The 27,332-nt window shown below is 42.3% G+C and overlaps 1 protein-coding gene across 2 annotated transcripts in view; it reads left to right on the top strand.

Moving 5' to 3' along the window:
- Positions 1-13,136: 13,136 nt before the first annotated feature.
- Positions 13,137-27,332, top strand: part of cgnl1 (cingulin-like 1) — a 157,281-nt gene continuing 143,085 nt past the window's right edge. The window contains exon 1 of one of the 2 annotated variants that reach the window (XM_080214363.1): positions 13,137-13,251. The gene's annotated coding sequence lies outside the window, so the exon portion shown is untranslated. The other variant, XM_080214364.1, reaches the window with a different exon arrangement.

Below are 27,332 nucleotides of genomic sequence, written 5' to 3'. Positions count from 1 at the left end.
CTGGAAACATGAGTGCCAACAGTGAAGCAAGAGAATGTCAAAGAACATGTGGTTAAGTTAACACATGGTTATTGAATACAGGAGTTGGAATGTCTTGTTGAAATTGTACATTGGTAAGGCCACACTTGGAATACTATATGTACAGTTCTGGTCACCCTATTATAGAAAGGATAATATTAAACTAGAAAGAGTGCAGAAAAAATTTAGTAGGTGGCTACCAGGACTTGTTATAAGGAGAGGCTAGATAGACTGGTACTTTTTTCTCTGGAGCGTAGAAGGCTGAGGGGTGATCTTACTGAGTCAATAATGAAGGGCATAGATCAGCTCATCAATATCTTTACCCAAAGGTAGAGGAGTCTAAAACTAGAGGGCATAGGTTTAAGGTGAGAGGGGAGAAATACAAAAGTGTCCAGAGGGGCAATTCTTTCACACAGACGGTAGTGAGTGTCTGGAACAAGTTGTCAGAGATAGTAGTAGAGGCGGATGCAATTTTGTCCTTTAGAAAGCATTTAGACAGTTACACGGGTAAGATGGATATAGAGGGATATGGGCCAAATGCAGGCAATTGGGATTAGTTTAGGGATTTAAAAAAAAGGGAGGCATGGACAAGTTGGCCCAAAGGGCCTGTTTCCATGCTGTAAACCCCTCTGACTCTAAGTGTTGGAGTAGAGAAGGGATGACAGTAGAACCATGGAACTGGAGGAGTTCACCGGAACAGAACAGGTAAGGCTATTGAAAGAGAAATCGTGTTGGTAGCAATGGGAAAAATGAGGCTGTGATGGCAGGAAATGTATCGGGTAGCATAGTGGTTAGCACCGTTGTCTCACGTTGCTAGGGACCCGGGTTCAATTCCTGGCTTGGGTGACTATCTGTGTGGAGTCTGCACGTTCTCCCCGTGTCTGTGTGGGTTTTCTCTGGTTTCCTCCCAAAGTCCGAAAGACATGCTGGTTAGGTGCATTGGTAAATTCTCCCTCAGTGTACCTGAACAGGTGCCGGAATGTGGCGATTAGGGGATTTTGATAGTAACTTCATTGCAGTGTTAATATAAGCCTACTTGTGACACTAATAAATAAACTAAACTTATATAGGTTCAAATAATAGGTTCAATAATGCAGAAAAGAAGTTCAGCTCAGAAGCAAGGAGCAGACTGAGCCTGAGATGGAATTTGGAAAGAGCAGAATCGTTTAGAAGCTGATGGAAATCATGCAAGAGAGTCACTTCATTTCTTCCTAAAAGAAGCTAACTACTCATCCAAAACTCAGCCAGAGATCAGTTTGGCCAAGGCTTTGAAAGCAAGAGATGGAGGGGTAAACTGTGTCACCAACATTAATGTAGAACTTGATACTGTGCTTTCTCAGAATATTATCAGGAAGATAGTAAATGGGCAATGCAGAGTACATGACCAAAGCTAGACACCAATGAATGCACAGCCAATGGGAGAAATCATTGTTGGGTATATATGGTGTCCTCTGGAACAGGTATGAATGGAGTCAGAAGAGAATAGTGGCATGAACATGGATTACTGAGGAGACAAACTGAACAAGAATAAAATAACCCAGTATCAGAAGCAGCAGGAAGATTAAGAATGAGCCGGGCTGGTGAAACGTGATCACAACCACAGAGGGTATAGTTAGTAACTGATGAGCAATCATTGCTGTGGGTGCGGTGGAGAATCCAGAAGTTCTGGTAGGAGTGGTGGTGGTGGCTCTGTAATTACTGGGAAATTATGCAAATGAGGACTTTGAAGAGATGAAGATTAAAGAGAGGTGAACGTTAAGTGGAGAGGTTTACAGTAGATTTTTTGAAAAAGGGCAAGATTGTTTTGACAGTCGGGACCGATGACTACATGTACAGAGTGAACTCCAGAGACAAAAGGAATGTTTGTTGAGGTGTGGCCAGGAGTATCAAGGGAATTATTTGGAATGTCTTTTTAATCACAAGAGACTTTCTATTAATATCTCTAATGGCTTTTTGTGGCTGGCCCTAATTTGTTACTGCTTGCTGAAATCAGACTGTGGGTGTAACCAAAATACTACCTTATGTTTAATGTCACTTCAAAGAAGAGTCATCTCTGAACAGGTCTAATGATGTTAATTGCCAAGTCTGCATAAGTAACATAAATACCTGCATCAATGTTCCTCACCGCATGAGATTTCCATTGTGTCACAAGTGTAGCCACTGTACCAGGGAATCCCATCAAGATGGCTTGAACTCTATTCTGGCAACAGCTTTTACCATAGAATCCCTACAGTGCAGAAGAAGGCCTTTTGACCCATCGAGTCTGCACTGACCACAATCCCACCCAGGTCCAAAACCCGTAATCCCACACATTTACCCAGATAATCCCCCTGACACTCAGGTCAATTTAGAATGGCCAATTGTGGGAGGAAACCAGAGCACCCAGAGGAAACCCACGCAGACATGGGGAGAACGTGCAGACTCTGTACAGATGGTTACCCGAGGCTGGAATTGAACCCGGGTCCCTGGCACTCTGAGGCAGCAGTACTAACCATTGTGTCGCCCTTGTTTTGAAAATATTTCTTTTGACCTTCCTTTTGGTCCCAGTTCAACCATGAAGACTATGCGGGTTTGATCGCTGGTTCTGAGTCCTGGCTGCTTTGCTTGGAGAAACAGAACAAAACCTGGAGGATTTCAAAGTGTCTGCATTGGTTTGTGACCATTTCGGTAGCGATAGTTAATTGGAGGGGTTAGAAACAGGAAAATGAGAAAGAGAGAAAGCAGTCTTGATAAAATCCCAGGAATATTTAGAATTTAGGAGGGAAGGTGAAAGAAACAACAACATGTCTTTCCATTTGTACAAAATTAGAAAAAAAATGTCATGATGGAATTATCGGGCTTCAAATATGCAATATAAAATGTGGAGATTGACTTAATTTTTGTGTGATTAACAAATTATTGACACTGCTCTGTGCAGACATGAGTACAGCATAATTATTACTTGCATTTATATAGCACCCTGTCAAACTGAAATATCATTTTAAATGTAATCTCATTTCAGCCCAAATGAATTAAATTGAAGTGGTTTTATCCCTTGTATCTGCCAAATAGCAAGATGATCTAGATTAGGAGCTTTCGACAAACGCAATGTGTGGGATTGTCAACAGGGCTCAATGTAATTTGATTCATGTGGTTAGCACCACTGCCTTTATAGCACCAGGGACCCAGATTCTAATCCAGCCTTGAGCGACTGTGCAAACTCCACACAGACATTCTCCCTGTGTCTGCGTGGGTTTCCTTCGGGGTGCTCCAGTTCCCCCCCACAGTCCAAAGATGTGCGGATTAGGTGGATTGGCTGTGTTAAATTGGCACTTAATGTGCCAAGATGTATAGGCTAGGGGGATTAGCTGGGTAAATACATGGTTATGGGGATAGGGTGGGGCAATGGGCCTGGGTGGGATGCTCTGTAGGACAGTCAGTGCAGACTCAATGGGCTGAATGTAATGTAGGGATTCCTTTTGCAATGTAGGGATTCTATAAAACCATAAACCTGTCTCACGTGTTCTGGCCAGACAGTATCAATATATACCTCTCTTTACCCAGGATGCTGTTTATTCCCTGTCTTTCTCCTCTGTTTCCTAAATGCAGTTAGCATCTGTTTCCTCGTGCTCCTTTGGGTTTTGTGGAAGAGACATTCGCACAGGAAGGATTATCCCATTATCTCTTACAGCACTAAAAACTCCTGTTAGAACCCAAAGGAAATTGTGAGATGCCATTTGAGCTCTCTGAGTTACGTGGAATGATGCTCTGCTTATCTATACAAATTCAGTTTCAAATGGCTGTGGGGCCACTACAGAAATGGACCTTAGTTCAACAATGGTAAATCCAAAATGGATAATCTTATCCACAAATATCATAAAGTTGACCTGTATGAAAAATAAACAAAAAAATTATCATAGAATAGAGTCATAGAACCCCTATAGTGCAGAAAGAGGCCCTTCGGCCCATCAAGTCTGCTCCAACCACAATCCCACCCAGGCCCTACCCCCATATCCCAATTCAGTTTACCCGCTAATCCCTCTAACCTAAGCATCTCAGGACACTAAGAAGCAATTTTAGCATGGCCAATCAACCTAACCCGCACATCTTTGGACTGTGGGAGAAAACTGGAGTACCCGGAGGAAATCCACGCAGACACAAGGAGAATGTGCAAACTCCACACAGACAGTGACCTGAGCCAGGAATTGAACCCACGTCCCTGGAGCTATGAAGCAGCAGTGCTAACTACTGTGCCACCCAAATTATCATAGAAGATGCTCACATTATAAGTGAAAATGCTGAGATTTGCTCTGAATCCTAGAATCCCTACGATGTAGAAGCAGGCCATCCGGCCCATCAAGTCTATACTGACCACAATCCCACCCAGGCCCCTATTCCCATAACCCCATATATCTATCCTGATAGTCCCTCTGATACTAAGTGGCAATTTAGCACGTCCAATCCACCTAACCCACACATCTTTGCACCGTGGGAGGAAACCTGAGAAAACCCATGCAGATGTAGGGAGAACACACAAACTCACCCAAGCCGGGAATTGAACCTGGGTCCCTGGCACAGCGAGGCAGCAGTGCTAACCACTGTGCTGCCCCATTCTGAATGTTACATCAGATGTGAAAGCAGTTGGTGTCAATTGGGTAACTTATGGCCCGAAACTGATAATCTCCATCTTAATAAGCATAGAAATTCAGCGCAAACTATGAGTTACATTATGGAAATAATTAAATCACAGAAAATGAGTCTTTTCAGAATGGCTAATTGTTCAATCTCAAACACTAGAGGGTGCTGCAGCTGTATCTGGTGCAGATATTGTACCAGAAATATTCTGCTACAGGGCTTCAGAAAGACAGGTTTTTGTTTCAAGTGTAATAACTTTGATTTAACATTTCAAGTTCACTGATTTTAAAGTGCGTTGCATAAGCAAGACTTCCAGCTCTGAACCCGAAGGTCACGCAATAAAACTGGCCAGCCTCCCTCAATGTGGGTAATTCAGACCTGGGGCTTCTACTGTCTGAGAATAGAAAAATCTGAGCTCCAGGCACCATTTTCAATCAAAGTTCTATCTGTCAAGAGAAGGAACATCAGAAACATGAAATTCAGAAATGGACCTGGGCAGGGTTTTGAAGCTCTGAAGAACATTGCTTTGAGACATCCTGTTACAATCTTAATCAACAGTACATAATTGAAATGACATTCTAATTGATTATCCTTGGATTTGTACAAGATATTTAAAGCTGTACTTAATTATCTGTGCCAATGTAATAAAAGGCTACTAATTCTTTATCCTCACAAGCCTCCTGACTGGTAAAACTTACATTGTGGCAACTGACTGATCAAACCACCGCTGGAACAATTCCGCATCTTTGTAGAGCACATCGCTCCCACAAGGCTGAAGATTGGAGGAGAGGAGGGTGGGAGATTTGCAGCAGAGGGGAACTGGTATCTGAGGAGCGCGAAGCATCAATAATATCAGCTCGTATTGGGGAACCAGGGAAGGAGAGGTGTTCAGGAATTTAGTAGGAATAGGGGGTGGGTCTTATGGTTGATAAATTTGAGGAGGGCAGAAGGGGGAGATGGGGGAGAAGCCGGAGAAAGTTGCAAGTTCACGCCTAGAGCAGGCGGGAAGTTTAAGGGAAGTGTGGCCCAGTGGGCTAGGGATGGAAGTGATCGAGCAGCTGATCGCAGGTCTTGGAAGAAGTCCATAAGTTCCTCACCCTTGTTGGTAATAAAGTTGGAGGAGACAGGAGAAGAGGGAGTGGAGAAGGGAGTGGTATTTAAGAAGTTGGCACACAGTAAAGAAGTCGGGAATTATTTGATTTGATTTATTATTGTCACATGAATTGATATACAGTGAAAAATATTGTTTCTTGCATGCTATGCAAACAGAGCATACCATACATAGGAGAGAAGGAAAGGAGAGGGTGCAGAATATAGTACTACAGTCATAGCTAAGGTGTAGAGAAAGATCAGCTTAATATATGGTGGGTCCATTTAGAAGTCTGACGGCAGCAGGGAAGAAACTGTTCTTGTATCGGTTGGTACGTGATCTCAGTCTTTGTGTCTTTTGCTTGATGGAAGAGAGTATGTCTGGGGTGGATGGGGTCCTTGATTATGCTGGCTGTTTTTCTGAGGCAGCGGAAGTGTAGACAGAGTCAATGGATGGGAGGCAGATTATCTTTCTGTTTTGGAACAATGAGGGTTTTTTGCAGACAAGTCTAGGACTCAATGTGCTTTGTGCTCCAGCCAGATCTGGTAATGAATGGCTATAACGTGGAGATGCCAGCCTTGGACTGGGGCAAACACAGTAAGAAGTCTCACAACACCAGGTTAAAGTCCAACAGGTTTATTTGGTAGTAAAAGCCACTAGCTTTCAGAGCAGCACTCCTTCGTCAGGTGAGTGGGAGTTCTGTTCACAAACAGAGCATATAAAGACACAAATTCAACTTACAAAATAATGGTTGGAATGCAAGTCTTTACAGGTAATCAAATCTTAAAGGTACAGACAATATGAGTGGAGAGAGGGTTAATCACAGGTTAGAGATGTGTATTGTCAGATTTTGCAAGCCCGGGCAAGTTGTGGGGGGTTATGGATATTGTTGAGGCCGTCCTCATGTATGCGGAACTTGGTTAACGTCTCTGCTCAGCAACTCTGCATTACTGTGTGTCGTGAAGGCTGCCTTGGAGAACGCTTACCCGAAGATCAGAGGCTGAATGCCCATGACCAATGAAGTGTTTCCCGACAGAAAGAGAACACTCTTGCTTGGCTAAACCAGTCGTCTGCCAAATCCATTTAAATATGTATTCACTGGATTTAAGGAAATGAAAATGAAGGTCTTGCCAGGGATAATGGTCAGGGAGAGATTGAGTACTGGTCTTAATGAGGATGAGCTCTGGGTAGAGCTGCAGAAATGTTGTGGTGTATGGAGGCTGAAAGGTTAATTGGTTGGGATCTTGTCAGTGAAGTTGTTGCCAAAATGAACCCAGAAGGAAGTGAGGTTGGAATGGGGAAAGGGGGTGCGACTGGGGTGTCACAAGAGGTTGGAGATTATCTTCTGTGATTGGACCAGAGGCCACATGAGATGGCAAAGGGGTGGCAATGAATATCGATTGGGGAGTTTATCTGGAAGGAGACATTAAGAGAGGATAAGAGGGCAGTGAACTCTTGAGAGAGAGTATGATGAAATGAGATAGAGGTAGGAATCTCTGAGGATAAGGATGTTCTCCGTACAAGGCTGACAGACAGAGCAGCAAAGATATTTTAGTGAGAATATTTTCACCATACCTTGGGCAGTAAATTAGGATTTTAACTGAGGTGGGAGCATTGAACCAAAGCGAACAGCTCCAAGAGGGAGAAAATGCCGGAGAAGTACAGAGTCAGGCCATTGGTTATAAGAGCCACACTGCTGCTGCGATGGTCTCGGTTGGGCAGATGCTTCAAATTTTCACCAAAAGGGAAGGCTTCATTTAGGGAGTGGGTGTCGTTGTCACTGAGCTAGGTTTCTGTTGATGGCAACAGAATCATTCACAATGAGCTCATGGATGGCAAGAGGCTGGTTCACAGGGAATGGACATTCTGGTGGGAGATACAGGGAGGATCTGTGACAGTCACTAAGTTGGCGAGTCCACAGGGTCAATATTTGGAGAGTCGAGGGAGGAAAGGTTGACCAGATTCACCCTCAGTGAGCGTAGGGTAGAAAGTTCAGAGAGACAGTAGCATAGGCCACCTGTGATGCTGCTCCTAAGGTGGCAAAGAGGACTTCCTGGAGGGACTGTTTGGAAAGTGCCAAGGGGGAGAGACAGAGGGAAGCTTCAAGCATATTGAAAAACAAGCTGATTTCGGGAAGGCCAAAGGGGATTAGAAAAGTTGAGGAGTGCTGCAGGGATCAGGATTTGGGAGACAGATTACTTGAGGCGGAAAAGTTAAGGGCGACATGAAATAGGAGAGAAGGGTTTAAGAGAAAATATATTTTCTTTAAAGTGGCAGAAAAAAGTTGAAATAGAGTGCTGTGCTCGAGTCTGTTGTGGCAACTAAAACATGCACTTTAATGGGCACAGAGGAAAGTCAAGTTAGATTGCTTCTTGGCCTTCTGGCTAAGGTCAATTGTAATTTTGGTATCCTACACTTGGTTGAAGTCATGAGGTTACACTGAGGCTTCGTTTGAAGTAATTTTTTAAAGTGGCATCTAGGTCTTTTGGCTAAGATGCAAATGAGGTCAAGCCTTGGAGAAGGTGCAATGCCTGCTCCAATCAGCTTGAATCATGTAGATCAAGCCCCAAACAGGAACTGGTGAGCTGTCTTGTCAACTTGGACCTGGACTGTCTCACTCACTGAGATTTTGAATTGGACTTTGATTGGATTGAATTGGATATAAACACAAAAATAACCTCGTTAGATAGCATTGGTTAGGGTACTTTTAAAGGTAATGTCATCGTAGTCCCAGATGACCATAGGCTGCTCTCTGCCTCAGAGCTGACCTGTGGTGATTTAACCTGAGGATCACCACACCTCAGACAAGGAGCAAGGCTGGAAAAGTGGGATCTGCATGAGTAGCCCACAATAGCTCTGCCATCTTCCATCAAGTAATGAGTGATATCCTGAGCAGAGTAGAACTGCCAGAGGGTAGCACGATCCTACAATATGTAGATGATACCTTAATAGCTTCAGAATCTAAGTCGGGACATTAGGAAGCACTATACCTAGTATTAAACAAACTAAAAACTACAGGGTTAAAGGTGAGCCCCAAAAAGGCACAAATCGGGAAAACACAAGGCCTGTACCTAGGACACCTAATATCCCAAGGGTTTAAAGAAATGTCAACAGACCAAAAGAAGGCTGGTGTGGGAATTGAATCGGCACTGGGGTTACTCTGTATTACTAATGGCTGTTCTGCCAACAGAGCTAAACTGACCCCATATATGCTGATAGCAATTGGGAATGGAGAGGAGACAATAAGAGGGAGATTAGAGTTAAAATCAGATATGGGATAAAGTTGGCGCATGTGGAGTGGAGTTGGCATGAACAGTACTAAACATTTATCCAAGTTCAGAAACATGTGAGTGCAGAAGCAGTTAAATTTTATTCGAAATCTGGTTAATCTTTCCTCCCTCACCTCTCCAAATACTGACCCTGTGGACTCGCCAGATTAGTGACTGCCACAGGTCCTCCCTGTAACTCCTAACACTGACTGGCCAGATGTCGGGAACAGCTACATATCTGCACTCTGACTGCACTGAGTCCACTAGTGCAGTTCACCAGTGCCCCAAGCTGTCGCTTTCCGTTTCCCAAGCCCTTGCTGTCCTTCTCCTGCACTTACAGAAAAGTCAGTTACAGAGAAAATTGCCCTGTATTTGTCCCATCAGACTCCCCAAGAAAGATACAACATAGGGTCTGATATAGAATAAAGCAGTACACTATTTATTTAAATTGCCAAAATACCTGTCAGTCTCACCTCAGATCAGAAAAAGTGTCCCTTTCTGAAGCAGTAATGACATGGTTATTTCAGGATCTGTCACAACCTCATGCAACAATTATCAGATATTCAATCTGCTTAAATATTACCATTTTTAATTTAAAAGGGCAAGTGATTTTTTTTCGACTAGAGGAGTTAGTAATGTTTGCAGTTTCCAGATGAATGGACAATTTCTTCCAGCTGGAGTTTGGCCAATGGCCAGATTGGATTGTTTCATCTTGGACCGCAGCCTGAGGCTGGACTGTACCACTCACAACCTTGGTTTCCTATTGTCAGAACAGAGCTTCCAACCCATACCCTCTCCATCACCACGACCATCTCTGTATCACTGCCTACCTCTGCCTCTGTCTCAGTCCACCTGAACCCTCATCCATCCTATTGCTGCCTCCACACTGAACTATTCCAAAGTTCTGATGAAGAGTCATCCAGACTCAAAATGTTGGCTCTGTTCTCTCTCCACAGATGCTCTCAGACGTGCTGAGATTTTCCAGCATTTTCTGTTTTTATTCCAAACCTCACCTGGCTAGCCTTCCACCTACCTCTAAATTTGAGCTCATCAACAACCCTGCTGTTCAGAATCTAAGTCAGACTAAGTCCCATTCGCTGGTTACTCCTATATTTTCTGACCTACATTGACCTGTATTGACCTGACATTCTGATCTGTATTTTCTGACCTACATTAGCTCCGGTTCGTGCAACACCTCGATTCCATGTGCTCCTGGCTCCTGAGCTGAACTTCCTTTCCTACATCTGCGTTGTTGAACCTATATAATTTTAAGTTTATTAGTGTCACAAGTAGGTTTACATTAATACTGCAATGAAGTTATTCTGAAAATTCTGTAGTCGCCGCACTCTGGTGCCTGTTCAGGAACATTGAGAGAGAATCTAGCACAGCCAATGCACATAACCAGCACGTCTTTTGGACTGAGAGAGGAAACTGGAGCACCCAGAGGAAACCCACGCAGACACAAGAATTCCGCACAGAAAGTGACCCAAGCCGGGCATCAAATCTGGGTTCCTGGTGCTGTGAAGCAGCAGTGCTAACCACTGTGCCACCGTGATGCCCTGTTCAAAATGTAGACTTGATTTTGGGAGGGAGGTGAGCTTTCTTCCCATGTTCAAGGTGTTATAGAAACTCAGGTTGTTGTTGGTGCTCCTGATAAAATGTAACCTTCAACATGTAGCGATCTAAGAAATTTATTGAACATGTAGCTTGTTAAAGTAATAACACTGAAGCACGAGACATCCAAAATACCAAAAAGCTGAAATAAATGTATCCAATTATGGAACAGTGTTTCCATATACATATGAATATATGTGTGTATAGTTACGCAAACACATGTATTTATATATATATACATATATACAGGCTAAAATAAGGCTAAGCACCTCCCATAACAATGCCACAGGGAAATAAAATGAAAGTTAGCCCTTAAACTGAAATTAAACATATGTTGAATGTTTTGAACTTTGTCACAATTATTCTTTCCCTGAACAACGGCAGCAACATTCCCGTTGTTCGGAAGTTTAATCATGATTTTTGGGTTAAACCTGAGGGAATGAGTGCTGGGAGTTCAGAGGGAGATGTGTTTGAGTCAGGGAGGTGGAATTACTGATATGGCTGATGCCCTGACAGCAGTACACAATGGGGGTGGGTAAATGGGTGGGATTTACGGGTGAAAAGGGGGATCTGAAGTTAGGAGAAAAAGTCCACTCTGTAGGATGAAACCTCAGGAAATCAGCACACTTGGTTGCAGAAGAGAGTCCTGCCCTATGTCACCCTCAAAGCTCATGAAGGGATGAAACTGAGGCCTTTGCTCTGAGAGGGAAAGGTCAGAAGAAATGGTGAAAACATGGGGTGGGGTGAGTATGGACTTACTGATGTTGGGTACCATTCAGACAAAGCTGATCAAGTTTGGGTGGCAGGGCAGTTGCCTCACATTGCCAACGACCTGGGTTCAATTCCCAGCTTGGGTCACTGGCTGTGTGAAGTTTGCATGTTCTTCCTGTGTCTGTGCAGATTTCCTCCGGTTTCCTCCCATAGTCCAAAGATGTGCGGGTTAGGTGTATTGGCCGTGCTAAATTACCCCTTGGTGTCAGGGGGATTAACAGAGTAAATGTTTGGGGTTATGGGAATTGGGCCTGGGTGGGATTGTGCTCAGTACAAACTTGATGGACCAAATGGCGTCTTTCCTTCTGTACTGTAGGGATTCTATCATAGAATCATCATTATCCCATTTGTGTCTTCAATGTGGGACAATGACATGGATGTGGATGGCCTTGATGGGTATCAATCAGGTCCTTACTCTTCCCCTGCACCTTCCAGAATGTTCACATTTTTTAAAATGATTTTATTTTAACCTCAACTCCCCTATCTGGAAGTCCAGCCTGTCCAGTGGCCTTTCACTGGTTTTTAACTGTTGTCCGCTTGTCTCAGTTTAAATTTGTCAGACTATATTCTGAGCTCCATTCCCGCGAGAATAAAATGTCCCATTTTACCTTTCCTCATAATTGGAAAGTTGAAGATCAGCGTGTGGTGGCTCACCCTCTCCTGCCTCCAGGTTCTGAATTTCACCCCCCAAGGGGTAAAGGTACAGCCTTTCTCCAAATAAAAATAAAGCTGCTTTCATAGAAGCTGTTTTATTTTCACCGCCAAGAAGCTGTCACTCACTCTCGGGAGGAGAAAGCGGTCTCTCACTCACCGGGGGTGGGCAAGGATGTTCCCTTCAGACCAACTGGGTGCGCTGTTACTCCGGGCTGCTGAAGGTGGTGGATCCACTCTGACTGGGAACAGAGACTTTCCCCCCAGTCCCTACACTGACTCTCACTCAACTCAAACTAACAGCTGCTGAGTAATTCTTCATAATCATTTACATTATTTTAAGGCAATGGGAAACACATTTTTCCTCCTGAGAAAGCGTGTTTAAATTTTAGCTTTAATTTTTTGTTTGGTTTTATTTTAATTACTTTATTTTAGTTTTGTGTTGTTTTCATTTTAATATTTTTGTTTTAATTATTTCTAATAATTTTTTTAATTTTAATTTTTTTGTGTTTTATATTATTTGAATCTTTTTATTGTGTTTTTCGTTTTGTATTTTTTGTTTTAATATTATTTCATTGTTTTTTCACTTTTTACATTTTATTTTCATTTTACTTTAGTTATTTTATTTCTATTTTGTTTCTGTTTTATTATTTATTTTACATTTAAATTCTACTTTGATTTTTTATATATTTTTGTATATTTTTTATTTTTATATATTTTAATTATTTTTTATATTTTTAAATTTTGTTTTATATTAATTTCAATTTCATTTTTAATTTTATTGTGCATTTTTATTTTTAATTTTAATTTCATTTTTTATTTTTATATTTAATTTTAATTTTTAAAATTTTTTATTTTAATTTTTTGCTTCGTTTATTTTTAATATATTACTATTGTATATTTTCACTGTTATATATTTTTTATTTTTGTTCATTTTTAATATATTTTTACTGTTATATATTTTTTATTTTGTATATTTTTTTAATATATATTGTGTTTATTGTCTGCTCCCAGAGCAGGTTTCGAACCCGTTCCATGTCGGCTCTCACAGACTCTCCTATCAATCAGCGGATGCGCGCTCCCTGCCCCGGCGCGTGCACGCTGCACTCAGTGTGGAGTTGGTCTCTCTGCCGCTGCCGGCGCTGCTGCGAGGAGATGGGAGACGCTGAGCAGCGAGCCTGACACTCGGGACTCCAGAGGCAAGCACCTTCACCTTGGCAGGAGGTAAGTGGAAAAGTTTCCCCTCCGCCCCCAGAAAAAACTTTGCTTTAAACCTCAGTCAGGTTGCCTGGACAAACCTGTCTGCTTTACCGCCCCGCGGAGGGCAGGGGAAGGCTTGGAGTTGTTTATTTTCTCCCATTTCACTGCAACTTGTTGCGATTTGCATTCAGTCTGGAGGTGCAGTCACCGGCATCGATGGGCAGTTAAATAAAAAGGGTCGGGATATTGCTGGTAGTATTGGATCTGGGAGAAACTTCTTGGTAAGTGGAGCTGCTCCTTACTTTAACATTAAAAGGCTTACAATTGGGAGTATTACCAAGGTCAGTGCTAACCAGACATTATAGAAGCTGGTGCTTCAGTTCGCAAACGTGCTGGAATATTCTTCGGGTTCATCTGTTCAACTTCAAAAAACTTTGCTCTTGTTGCCCAATATTTTCTCCGCCTTTCTGGTGCCCTTTCCCCTGTCTTTCAAGGTCTGCTTTTGACTTTTACACAGTTTCTCTGCAGGAATTCAAATTATTTTATGTTTTGAAAACAACAATTTTATTAAGAAAACCTTGACTTATTTTTGCCAACTTCAGTCTAACAGTCTCTTTGTAAAATTGATCTTTATTAAGTATGCACCAATCCCAATTTAAATCTGAAACACATAATTTGATTCACACAGAGTGTGGTTAAAATGTAAAGGTTTTAATTTTAAATTTTAATACAGGGAGGAAACATGTTCAAAGGACGGAAATTCTATTTTTAGATATGCTTGATGTTAAGTACAATGGGATGCATTAAAATGATGCATTTGGAGGAAAAGTTCATTTTGAAAAGATGTTTGTGTTTATATATATATACATAGTTTGCAGCTACAGTAACTATAAATGAACGTAAAGTTTTAAAGTTTATTCGTCACAAGTAGGCTGACATTAACACTGCAGTGAAGTTAAAAGCAAATTATTGCAGATGCTGGAATCTGAAACCAAAAGAGAAAATGCTGGAAAATCTCCTGCAGCATCTATAAGCAGAGAAAAGTGAGAGCTGCCACCTCGAGTCCAGATGACCCTTTGTCATCTTGGACCTGTTACTGCAATGAAATTACTGTGAAAATCCCCTAGTTGCCACAGTCCGGCACCTGTTCGGGTACATTGGCCATGCTTATCTCCTTCAACGTATCTAATCAGCATGTCTTTCTGACTGTGGGAGGAAACTGGAACACCCAGAGGAAACCCATGCAGACACAGAGAGAATGTGCACACTTTGAACCTGGGTCAGTGGCACTGTGAAGCAACAGTGCTAACCACTGTGAGACCATGATGCTCCAGAACTTGGCAGAATCTGAAGATGTTTATGGAAGTATCAAATCATGAGGAATGATAAAAATTAGAATGGCATCTTGATTATTAGTAGGATTAGGTTAAACTGATTTGCGTGAAACAGGTCGGAGAGGTCCATTTTGTGTCAAGTGAAGGGAGATATGAAAAGGTGAGTCGCTGAAGCATATGTTCCAGGAAGATCAGTGCCCTGTGCCGTGTGCCCTATGGGAGTGATGATAATGGAATGGTAATATCACTAGACTAGAAATCCAGAAGCTCAGATGAGGAGATGGGTTCAAATCCCACCATGACCACTGGTGAAATGTAAATTCAATTCCTTAGCACCTTCCAAACCCACAACCACTTTCATCTAGAAGGACAAGGGCAGCAGATACACGGAAGTTCCCCTCCATCCACTTACCATCCTGACTTGGGAATATATCCGCAATCGCTGGGTCAACTTCCAGGAATTCCCTCCCTAACAGCATTGTGGGTCAAGCCACAGCACATGGACTGCAGCGATTCGAGAAGGCAGCTCACTACTGCCACCTTGGGGCAACTAGGGATGGGCAATAAATGCTAGTCTGTCCAGCATTGCCTATGTCCCACGATTGAATTAAAAAAAAAGGAATATGAATTGATGGGTGCACAAATCTACCTGGTTCACTGATGTCCTTTAGGGAAAGAATGTGTCATGTAGACTCTTAATTGACCTCTGAAATGGCCAGACAAGTTACTGAGGGGAATTAGGAATGGGCATCAAGTGCTGGTCTTGAAGTGTTACCCGAATCCCATGAAAGAATAGAGAATAAAAATCTCAGTTGAATTTGCCACTATACCCTGCCTCCCAGTTAGCTTTCCTGCTATGAGAATGGCTGTCACACATTCACCTTATGGTTGTGCATCAGGCAATGTTAGTATTGAACTTTCTTGTGATAGCCCACACAATAATGTAGCGTAACCAGGGTTTCTTGAACACAGGACTAGAATAATACATGGGACCAGCTTAGCAAGAAGCAGCCTGTTCCGGAATGAACAATGGAGCTGAGGCCGGCATAGATCAGCCATGATTTCATTGAACAGCGGGGCAGGCTTGAAGGGTCTAGTGGCCTCTTCTTTTTCTTGTGTTCTTGTGAAACTGGGGAGTGAAGAAGGGGATAAAAACATCTTGGCCTTGGATTTGTGCAGAGGAGTAAGTACCTAAAGGGAGTTTCAAGGCTGTAACACAATGTACAGGCTCAGAAGATAGCCTCCTCTTGCAAAGCTTGAGTATTTGATGAACAAGTTGAAACTCCCATGCATGGTGATGGGTGCTTATTATACAATTTCTAGCATTTTTTTACTGCTGGCATGTTCCCAAGCCAATACTGCCACTGAAATACAACAGCAACCTTTCATTAAAGATGTTCGAACAAGCTTGGTGTTTAAAAACTATGGTTGGGTCAATGTAAAAGGATCTTTTATTCGAGTCTTTGTACCTCGGTGCTTGACTTGTGTGGTTCAGCAGTGGCCCAATTGGTAGCCCTTGGCCTCTGAGTCGGAGGATTGTAGATTTCATACCAGTCCAGAGCTTGAGAGCAGAAATCTGGGCCAACACATAGCTGAGGGAGCACTGCACCTTTCGGGGTACTGTTTTCCTACGCCATGTTAAACCAAGGCTCTATCAACTTTCTCAGGTGATCATAAATGATCTCATGGCACTGTTTTAAAGAAGAATAGTGCAGTTATCCCCAGTATCCTGGCCAATATATATCCCTTAGTCAGCATCACAAAGTCAGATCACTTGGTTGTTATCACTTTGCCGTTTGTCAGAGCTTGCTGTGTGCAAATTTACTGTCACATTTCCCACATCTAGCTCAGTTTGAACTTTTGATTTCTGCTGTATCCTATGCTTCATTAAGTTTTGTTCAGTCATCCACCCTGCTTGCTGACCATTAGGGTGGTATGGTGCCACAGTGGTTAGCGCCGTTGCCTCTCAGCGCCAGGGACGTGGGTTCAATTCCAGCCTCAAGTGATTTACGGAGTCTGCACAAGCTCCCCGTGCCTGTGTGTGTTTCCTCCCACAGACCAGTGGATTAGGTGGATTGGCTAAATTGCTCTTTTAGTGTCAAGGGGATTAGTAGGGTCAACATGTGGGGTTATGGGGATAGGGCCTGGGTGGCGTTATTGCTGATACAGGCTCGATGGGCTGAATGGCTTCCTTCTGCAGTGTAGGGATTCTATGATTCTATATTGACTTTTGGTCCTTCAGTGGCAACAATTTGAATTTCTTTCCCCGCATGTTTAACTTCTTTAGTGATGTTGCCATTCTGATCTGTGAAATCCTTCAACCTGAAAATATTGCTGTGATTGGAGCTCTTAATTCATATAAATCCCTCATCCTGTTACCCGGTCTTTAGCTCCCTTGACACCACCACCACCTGCCCCCCACTACACACACACATATACACAACCTATTCCTTTAATACCCTTTTGGTCAACCCTCTGAAATTTGCTTTGGTGGATACCCTTTTTTATCTGATTCTGCTTCTGTTAAGTAGCGTTCATGGAATCATAGATTGGTTATAGCACTGAAGGAAGCCATTTGGCCCATTGAGTCTGCACCAACCACAATCCCACCCAAGCCCTAACCCCATGTCCCTACATCCTTCTAACTTGTGCATCTCAGGACACAAAGGGGCAATTTTAGCATGGCCAATGTGTCTGTCCTGGCTCTCTGCGAAAGAACTTAATCTAGTGTCACTCCCTCATTTTATACACTATGGTTCTGAAAATATTTCCTCTTTTCTGATAATTATCCAATTCTCTTCTGAAAGCGTTGATTGAACTTGCTTCCCTGAACCTCTTGAGCGGTGCACTCGAGGTCCTAGCTCTCGCTGTGTAAAATAATATTTTCCTCAAGTTGCCATTGCTTCTTTTGCTGATCACCTTAAATCTGGTTTTTTGACCCTTCAGAGGTGGGAGCAGTTTCTCCTGAACTACTCTGTCCACACTGCTCATAATTTTGAACATTTCTATCAAATCACCTCTCAATCTTCTCTTCTGCAAGGAGAATAGACTGAGTTACCTCTATCTATCCAGGTACTTGAAGTTCCTCATCTCTGGAACCATTCTCATGAACCTTTTCTGAGCCTATTCACATCCTTGTTTGGCCCCTGTTCTGACCAAGACCCCAAGAAGCTACAAAGGGTTGCAAATGTAGCCCAATCCATCAAGCAAACCAGCCTTCTATCAACACTACTCTTCCTGCTGCCTCGGAAAAGCAGCCAGCATAATCAAGGACCCCACACTCCAGAACATACTCTCTTCAACCTCCTTCTGTTGGGCGAAAGATACAAAAGTCTGAGATCACGTAAGAACAGCTTCTTTCCTGCTGCCATCCGACTTTTGAATGGGCCTACCTTATATTAAATTGATCTTTCTCTGCACCCTAATTATGACTATAACACCATATTTTGTACCGTCTCCTTTCCTTCTCCCCTATGTACTCTATGAACAGTATGTTTTGTCTACATAGCATGCAAGAAACAATAATTTTCACTGTATCCCAATACATGTGACATTAATAAATCAAACCAATTTCTTCTTAGTGTGTTGTCCAGAACCTGATGCAATACAACAGTGTTGCGTCTAAATTTATCATAACTGCCTTGCTTTTGTACCCTGTGCCCCCATTGATGAATCCCAGGGTGCTGGTAGCTCCTTTAACTGCACTCTCAATCTACCCTGCTACCTTGTTCATGCATATCCCCAGGTCCCTCTTCCCCCATACCCTCTTTAGAATTGTACTCTTGTTTTTATATTGTCTTTCCATGTTCCCCCGACCAAAATGAATCACTTCATTTCCTTCACAATAGTGACTGTACTTGAAAAATACTTAATGGCTGTAAAGTGCTTTGGGATGTCCCAAGGTTGTTAAATATGTTTTATGTATTGAAATCTTCTTTTAATAGCCTGAGATAAATAATAGTTGTTGCGCATTCAAGCCCCACTCTAGAAATCTAATCAAATCATTTAATTTGACACTTTACGGGGTCATTTATAACATTTAAGAAAAATTTGGGCAAGTACATGGATGAGAGGGGTGTGGAGGGATATGGTCCAAGTGCAGGACAGTGGGACTAGGCAAAAAATGGTTCGGCACAGACAAGAAGGGCCAAAAGGCCTGTTTCTGAGTTGTAAATTTTCTATGGTTCAGGGCAATACTGAGGCACTGCTGCATAGTTTGGGATGCTGTTTCTTTAATGAACCAAGAAAGACCATGTTGTCTAGATCAGATTGATGTGAAAGATTGTATGGCGCTATTTAACGGAGAATAGTAATCCTCATGGCCTGCCCAACTTTCCATCTTGTATATCCCCTGTGCACAAATTAACTGCATCATTTGCCCACATAATAGCAGCACAAGCAATGTCGGACTTCTGACACAGTTGATTGCTGAAAGTAGTGCGGAAAGTTGAAATGCCATCAGTTGGAACTAATTTTCCTGTAGGAACAATGTTAAAAATGGAGGATTAGTTCCTGAACCAACGTGCGATACTTGTTCTCACTGAATAGTGAAAAGTTTGAGAGATCTTGCTTATGATTGCCTTACAGTGACAATTATGCCATGATATAAAGTTTTTAAGTTTAAAGTTTATTCATTAGTGTCACAAGTGAGCTTACATTAACACGACAATTAAGTTGCTGTGAAAATCCCCTGGTCGTCACGCTCCAGTGCCTGTTTGGGTACACTGAGGGAGAATTTAGCATGGTCAATGCATCTAACCAGCACGTTTTTCAGACTGTGGGAGGAAACTGGAGCACCCGGAGGAAACGCATGTGGATATGTGCAGACTCCACACAGACAGTGATCCAAGCTGAGAATTGAACCCGGGTCCCTGGTGCTGTGAGTAGCAGTGCTAACCACTGTGCCACCCCGATATAATAGTGCCTTCACATGCAAAGACACTTGTACGCTGTATCTTGGAAACAATTTGTCCTTCCTGAAAAACAGAACAACAAGGAACATAACTGTTCATTGATGTGGCATTGTCAGGTCAAATCCAGTGTTGTAGAGTCAAAACAGGGTGTCAATTTGTAAATGTCATAAGTGCCGTTTGTTGTAACTCAAACCTTGTAAAGTTGAGGACTGCCTGTAACCTACATTCAAAAATAAGTAATTGGATGTGAAGCTTTTTGGGATGTATTGAGGACATGAAAGGTGGTGTCTAAACATTATACTAAAGTACTAATACACTCTACATAGTTAGCACTAACAAGTCATTATGCATGCTGCTGAGTTCAGGCAATTAGTATCAGGCTCCAGACCTGTCTACAACATTATGTTGTGCATTTAAACCAGAGTGTTAAGGCAACGGACACAAGTCAATGCGATTAACTAGTACCCAATCCAACAGAATCCTGGATGTTTATGACTATGCTTACAGGCACACAATGTGAATCGGGTAAAAACTGAATTCAAATGAAATTCTTGATGCTGAACATTTGGAGAATATTCTCACACAGGTCCAGAGAATAGATGTTTGCGGAAGGATAGGGTTAAAATATTGCTGTAACTTCAAAAGACGTACTGTAACTTGATGAATGCTAGATTTTCTGACAGTGGTTGAAAAGGTTGAAGTTTAGAAAGGAAATTCTGATTCTAAATTTTATTTTGCATCATCTTGGCTATGAATAAATATTGGTTGAATCCAGTTAAGGTTGGATATTGTTTTAAAGTAAAACAAATATTCCAACTAATTTGAGCATTCGTCAGAAGTCTGAAATTTGGAGTTGGCTCTTCAGTATTTGCATTTGTTTTGCCTGATTGGTGTTTTTGGAACAATATTAAAACTTAGCAGGTTCTTCCCCTTCAGATAACCTCTTAATTAAAAAAAAAAGCTGATGGCTTTTGCAACGTTGGGACTTTCTCCTTATTCACAAACCCTTTTCTGAACTGATGTACAGGAATTAAATTGACTGACTGCTCTTTGTTATCTGCTCCATTATTCTTGATCTCTGTGAACTTGCACTGGATGATTGTCAGCGGGGCTGTTAGGGCCTGGCAGATTTCACTATGGAGTCATCCCTGACTTGGTTTTGCACCACCCCATGAGTGAAAAGGGAATTCTGGATCAATGTTCAAAAATAGAGCTTTCTCCCTTGCTTTTGACCTGAGGATCTTAAAAGCTCTTTTGTATTTGGCTATAATTAGCCAACTTGGAGGAAATAAGGGATCAACTCTATCCTTTTCCTGTCTATTTTTAAGGCACATAAATTCTAATGGTGAGATGTAAAGTGGCAGCTTATTGGAATTATGGAATATCATCTTTTTGACCGTTTGGAAACAATTGAGGCTATAGCTTCCTAATTATTCTTTCCTGCTCAATTCGTGCATTTTAGCTATTAATAGAGATTGGGAAAAATTGCTACCGCTTTTCAGTTCATTAAGATCAGTTTCAAGTTTGTCTTTTCCTCACCTCTCGAACTGTACTTGGTTGGAGCTTTTATTCTCAGAGCTGTACTAATGCTGTATATTCCTTCATCTCATTAACTTGCTGTTCCACCTAAGTCTGAATATTCAGAATCCCTACAATACAGAAGGAGGCCATTCAGCCCAATGAGTCTGTACTGACCAAAATCCGCCCTATCCTGTAACCCCACACATTTACCCTGCTAGCCCCTCTGACACTAAGGGTCAATTTAGCATGGCTAATAAACCCAACCCTCACGTCTTTGGACCACGGGAGGAAACCCACGCAGACACAGGGAGAATGTGCAAACACTTAGAGGGAATCTGAGGCCGGAATTGAACGTGGGTCCTAGCACTGTGGGGCAGCAGTGCTAACTGCCGTGCCACCCCTGTGTAAGTAGTAAACAGGGAAAGGTAAAGTTGCCATAGTCCTAGATGACTATAGGCTGATGTCCTTTGTGACAGGGAGAGCTGAGTGGTGGAGATTTAACCTGAGGATCATCCCATCTCAGGCAAGGGACAAGGCTGAGAAGGTGGGGCCTTCATGAATAATCTCAGCCAGCACTGGAATTGAACCCACGCTGTGGCTATTGCTCTGCACTACAAACGAGCTGTCCGCCCAACTGAACAAATTGGACCCCCAGTCTGAATAGTACCAGTAGGAGCTTATAGAAAATGGTACAACTCTCTGCTATGAAGTATTTTGCACTGGTTTATTTAAGGTTGTGAAAATATGGAAGTTGACTGTCCCTAATTGCATCATGAAAAATATAAAATTGAATTATATAAATCTGATCATTTGTGGGCTGATAGTGGAAAATATACTTTGGACATAGCTGAATTGTGGTGAAATCAACTGGTTCCCTCTTTTTGCAGAGAAGGGTAGTTGCCTCTTCGCCCTGGTCTAGGTTATCCCTGATTCCATTCTCATGCTGTGGCTGACTCTTGATTCCCCACTGGGCAACCAGGAGGGTGGTAACGATAATTGCTGCACCAGCAGTGTTACCCACGAACTTTGCCTTTTTTACCCCTACACATTTCTTCAGGCCAGCATTAATTTTATCAAATTGAACAATGTTTCCCGTTTATTATGCCCCTATTGGATAGTTGGTATCTAGCTGCTGTTTGCTTCTTGAGTGTTCCATGGTTTGCGCAATAAATCTTTGCTGACATCCATTTTATGGTTTAATAACTTACTCCAATACTTTCCCACTGTTCTCAGATATCACAATCGTGTCTGAAAAGCTTTCCTGCTGCCTTTTTGTTGTGTCTCGCCACAGGTAAACTAGGATTTCTTTTCAGTGCTTGGAACGGTATATTAGGCCAACACAAGCCTATTGCTCTATTTTTAAGCAACTCCACTGACTCATCCTTCCAATATTTTTCTGTAAACATTTTCCACTCCAGAACTCTTGAGCCTGTTGAACTCTCTGACCATGTGCTTCATTAGACTTTCCTGGTGGAGATTTCAGATAAACCTTTGTGTTCCACCCTAACCTTAGACAAACACAGCCCATCCAAAGCAGGTGATTTTCCTACTGTGAAGACAACCAACCTTTTAACATTATCCTCTTCATTTCCTATCCTATCCAATATCACTCTGTGCTCTCTCAATCTATGTTAGACTCTTATATATTTTCCTTCCGTCAAATCCCTCCTATTTCTGAACCTTTTTAATCCCAGCTCTGTTGCCTGTCCCAGTGCCTTGTCCACTCTCGAATGTTTCACCCTTGTATCTATTCTGAAAAGAGGCAATATCTGTAATGTTCTTGTCAAAGTTCAGACAATGTTTCAAACTATCACTTTGTATTCACTTGCTATTGGGTATTGTATCTAATAAAATCGTAGACTAGTTAGAGCACAAAATGAAGCTCTTTGGCCCATTGTATCTGTGCTTACTATCTGAAGGAGCCACTCTGTACCCTTCTCCCCAGACCCAGCAGATGCTTCCTTTCCAGATGACAATCCAATTCCCTCTTGAATGTCTCTATTGAACCTGCCTCCACCATGTTCTCAGGCAGTGCATTCCAGATTCTAATCTGGGCAGCACGGCGGCATAGTGGTTAGCACTGCTGCCTCACAGCGCCAGGGACCTGGGTTCAATTCCAACCTCAGGTGACTGTGTGGAGTTTGCATGTTCTTCCGGTGTCTTTGTGGGTTTCTTCCAGGTGCTCTGGTTCCCTCCCACTGTCCAAAGGTGTGCGGAATAGGTTGATTGGCCTGCTGAATTGCCCCTTAGTGTCAGGGGGATTAGCAGGGTTAATACGTGGGGTTATGGGGATAGTGCTTGGGTGGGATTGTTGTTGGTGCAGGCTCGATGGGCTGAATGGCCTCTTTCTGCACTGTGGGAACTCTATGAATCACTCATTGCATGATAACGTTTTTGTTCTTGTCATTTTTGCCAATTATCTTAAATCTGTGCCCCCTGGTCCTCGATCCTTTCACCAATGGAAACAGTTTCTTCCTCTCTACTCTGCCAGACTCTCCTTCATTTCGAATACCTCAATCATCAATTCTCCCCACAATCTGCTCTTCTCCAGGGAACATTGTCCTCTGGCGTGCTGCTCCCTCAACTCTTCAGATTGAGCATTTTAGAAATCTTTGACAAGGAAAAACTCAAGGATTCGGAGAACCCTTGAGAGAGGTAGTTACTTTTCAGTGAGGAAAAATTGTTTGATGGTGATTAATAGTTAGCAGATTTTTGAAAAAGTGCTCTAATGGATGTGACATAAAGTTTTATGGAGTCTTTGGTTTGTATTGACCACACAAGCAGAGCAATGTCAGGTGACTTAATGCGTTTCAGTTATGAGATGTCCTTTTTTCACAAAACTAACGATGGAATAGTGCAACCTTTGGAAATATTTGCCCCATGCCTGACATTGCTGTATAATTTATGCATAAAGGGTGGTGAGCTCTAGTGATTAGCTTCGCAGTTATTTTTGATAGGAAAATCTGGGCCATTAATTTCTGTGGTCCGAGTCCACCTTAATACCAGGAAAAGGTTTTGGTGTGAAGAAGGAAACTTTGCTTTGGCAACTAACCACAACATTGTGTTGTGCCGTACAAAGATCAGAATTTTGTGATTCCACAGATGCCAAGTGCTGAAGGAATTTGTTTGAAATCTTCAACTTACTTGACAGGCAGAACAATGGGAATTTCCACTACCACCACCACCACCCCCCCCCCAGGCCATTTGATGATCTTATCATTTAAGATTTTTGCAAAGCTGGTTTTTTTTTTGATGGCAAAAGGTCACCAGTGCTAATGATTTGGACACGCTGCACATACTTTTTCCTCACACTCAGCTCAAAAACTAATTTTCACAGATAAATCCAAGCTTCTTATGAAATCGAAACATGACTTTTTGCATTAAGTAGCCTGGCATAGCAGGTTACAGGGTGAACCCTTGTACTAGTCAGGTATGCACTGGAAAATAACGCAGGTTAACAATTTACATTCTTTATCTCAGATGGCGCAGCGATAGACAGCATCTTTGAGGCTGCAAAGATGAGTGTGTAGTTAAACAAGAAAGGCAAGTACGGCACAGACGGTCGTGCTTAATTTATGGTTTCTGTTTCAAACTCAACATGTTTAAACTCCAGTAGATAGTCCAAACTAAGTACTAATTTGAATAACTATTTGTAATTGAGGACTTATGAAACATTGGATTTTCTACTAAACTCAACTTATTATAAGTACATTGCTGCTCAGTGTTAGCATTTTCCAATAATTTTAAGACCATGTTAAAAAAGATACAGGTTACAGCTATAACTGGTAAAAAGGTTTCAAAGTCACAGAGCCAAATAACTTGTACATCTTCAAAGTAGAGCCAAACTTAGCCTTGCTCACAAGACACTGTTAAGACAATTGCTTTGCTCGTGGGCAAGCTTATAACAATTGATAGCTCCTTGTTCTGTGCCCATTGTATCTCTTTAACCAGATGCCCGCTTCTAGTGATAATGAGATGCATTGTCCTGACAGGCCTTTGTTAGTTGTCACCAGCCCCTGCAAGACACAGGAACCAACAGAAGTTCCCCCATGATGCAGTTGCAACAAAGTCAGGTGTCAGCAATAATGACAAGGATTGGCCAGCTCATTTAACTGGATGGCTGGCGTGTGATTCACAGTCATGCCACGAGGTTTAATTTCCATTCCAACTGAGATACAATAAGGACCTGCCTCCTCCTCGCCCTGTCCCAGAGAGTGGAAGACAATAGCAAACCACCATTGACAAAAGCCACCAAGGAAACAGCTCAAGCTGAGGCACTACTGGACAGTTAGCCAAGGACCTGTCTTCAGACAAAGCACACACACATGAATGATGACAAGGTATGGATTCTCATGGTGGATTCTTGGAGCATGATGGCACAGTGGTTAGCACTGCTGCCTCACTGCGCCAGGGACCTGGGTTCGATTCCTAGCTTCGGTCGCTGTCTGTGTGGAGTTTGCATGTTCTCCCCATGACTGTGTGTGTTTCCTCCGGGTGCTCCAATTTCCTCCCACACTCCAAAGATGTGCAGGCTAGATTCATTGGCCATGCTAAATTGCCACTTAGTGTCAGGGGGACTAGCAGGGTGAATGCGTGAGGATGGGGGCTGGATGGAATTGTGGTCGATGCAGACCTGATGGGCTGAATGGCCTCCTTCTGCATTGTAGGGATTCTATGATGAAATGTTAAAGCAGCCAGACATAAAACAAATTACGTGTCATACTCTGTCACTGTTTTGATTGTAATCCCCCATTGCTTTTTGCAACCTATGGAATTTCGTGTTATATGAGATGTTATAGGAGAATGGGATCATATCGCTTGGATCCTGTTAGATGTACTTAGATTGATGCACTGACTGCCACTAGTAATGAATCTAGTGGAAGCCAACTTTGAAAATATCAGTGCACTTCACTTTGATCTGGGTCTTTGTAAAATGAAAACTTTACCAAGCATACTCATATTTTCTTGACAAGTCCATCTTATTTTGAACAATTCTGGAACAAATCACGCATAATCCTCTCTTAGATGAATAATATAATCCTCTATCATTTAATACCTCAAGGGATAGTCACAGTCAAAATATGAAGGAGTTCCCACACTTGGTGGGAAATTCAAGTTGGCAGCCTGGCCACTATGGTGGTACAGTGGTCAGCACTGCTTCCTCTCAACGCCAGGGACCCAGGTTCAATTCCCAGCATGGGTCACTGTGTATGCGGAGCCTGCACATTCTCCCCGTGTCTACATTTCCCCCGGTGCTTTGGTTTCCTCCCACAGTCCAAAAGATGTGCTAGTTAGTTGCATTGGCCACGTTAAATTCTCCCTTAGTGTACCTGTACAGGCCTCGGAGTGTGGCGATGAGACAATTTTCAAAGTAACTTCATTGCAGTGTTAATGTTAACATACTTGTGACGTTAATTAATAAACTTTAAACCATTGATTTTGAAAGGGTGGATATTTCTGACTATCTTCTATGGTTTAAGCTGATCGGGTAGTACGTTATTAAAATATTTGCTGACAATGCAAAGATAGTATGGGATGGAAAGAATGTTTTAAGCTTCTGTTACAGGCAGCTTTAACATACGAAATAGGAGCAGTTGTAGGCCATTCTGCCCATCAGACTTGCTCTGCCATTTATTAAGAGCATGGCTGATCTATTTTGTTTCTAATTCCACATTCCCATCTAGCCCCCATATCTTTGATTCCCTTGCCTAACAAGAATCTATCTCCGCCTTAGAAGTATTCAATGATCCCATGTCCACTGCCTGTATCCAAAGTTGGATAACTCTGAAAGAAAAATAATCCTTCTTGTCTCTGTTTTAGAAGGGCAACCCCTAATTTTAAAGCAGTTGCGCTGAGTTCTGGACTCACCGACAAGAGGAAATATCCTTTCTGCATCCACCTTGTCAAGGCTATTCAGGGTATTATAGACTTCAATCAAGTCACCCCTCACTCTTCTAAACTCAGGTGGAAACAAACCAAGCCCATCCACCCTATCCTCATAGGACACCCTACTCATTCTAGGTGCCAATCGAGTAAACCTTCTTTGGAAAATGCAGTACAGTATACTTGAGGATAACTAGGATTGAGATGTGAAGGGTGGAATCAGTTCAACTTAGTTTTATTCTGTTGAACTGTTGGATCCAAAGAGAAATGATTCCTTTTATAAGATCATTGCCTCCCCATCTACTTCAAACAACTACTTTTAACTTTTTGGCTCTTAACATTGTATCAAGAACTTATCATATCACCATGGACCAGGATCTCTCTGTTGAATACATTTATAGTTTTAAATACTGCAGCTGGGCCTATGGATTTTGGGTGATGGATAGTACATTAA

The sequence above is a fragment of the Carcharhinus amblyrhynchos genome, chromosome 28 (genome assembly GCF_965287045.1).
Source record: "Carcharhinus amblyrhynchos chromosome 28, sCarAmb.v2.hapA, whole genome shotgun sequence".
Lineage (NCBI taxonomy): Eukaryota > Metazoa > Chordata > Chondrichthyes > Carcharhiniformes > Carcharhinidae > Carcharhinus > Carcharhinus amblyrhynchos.
This window is presented reverse-complemented; position numbering and strand designations above follow the sequence as displayed.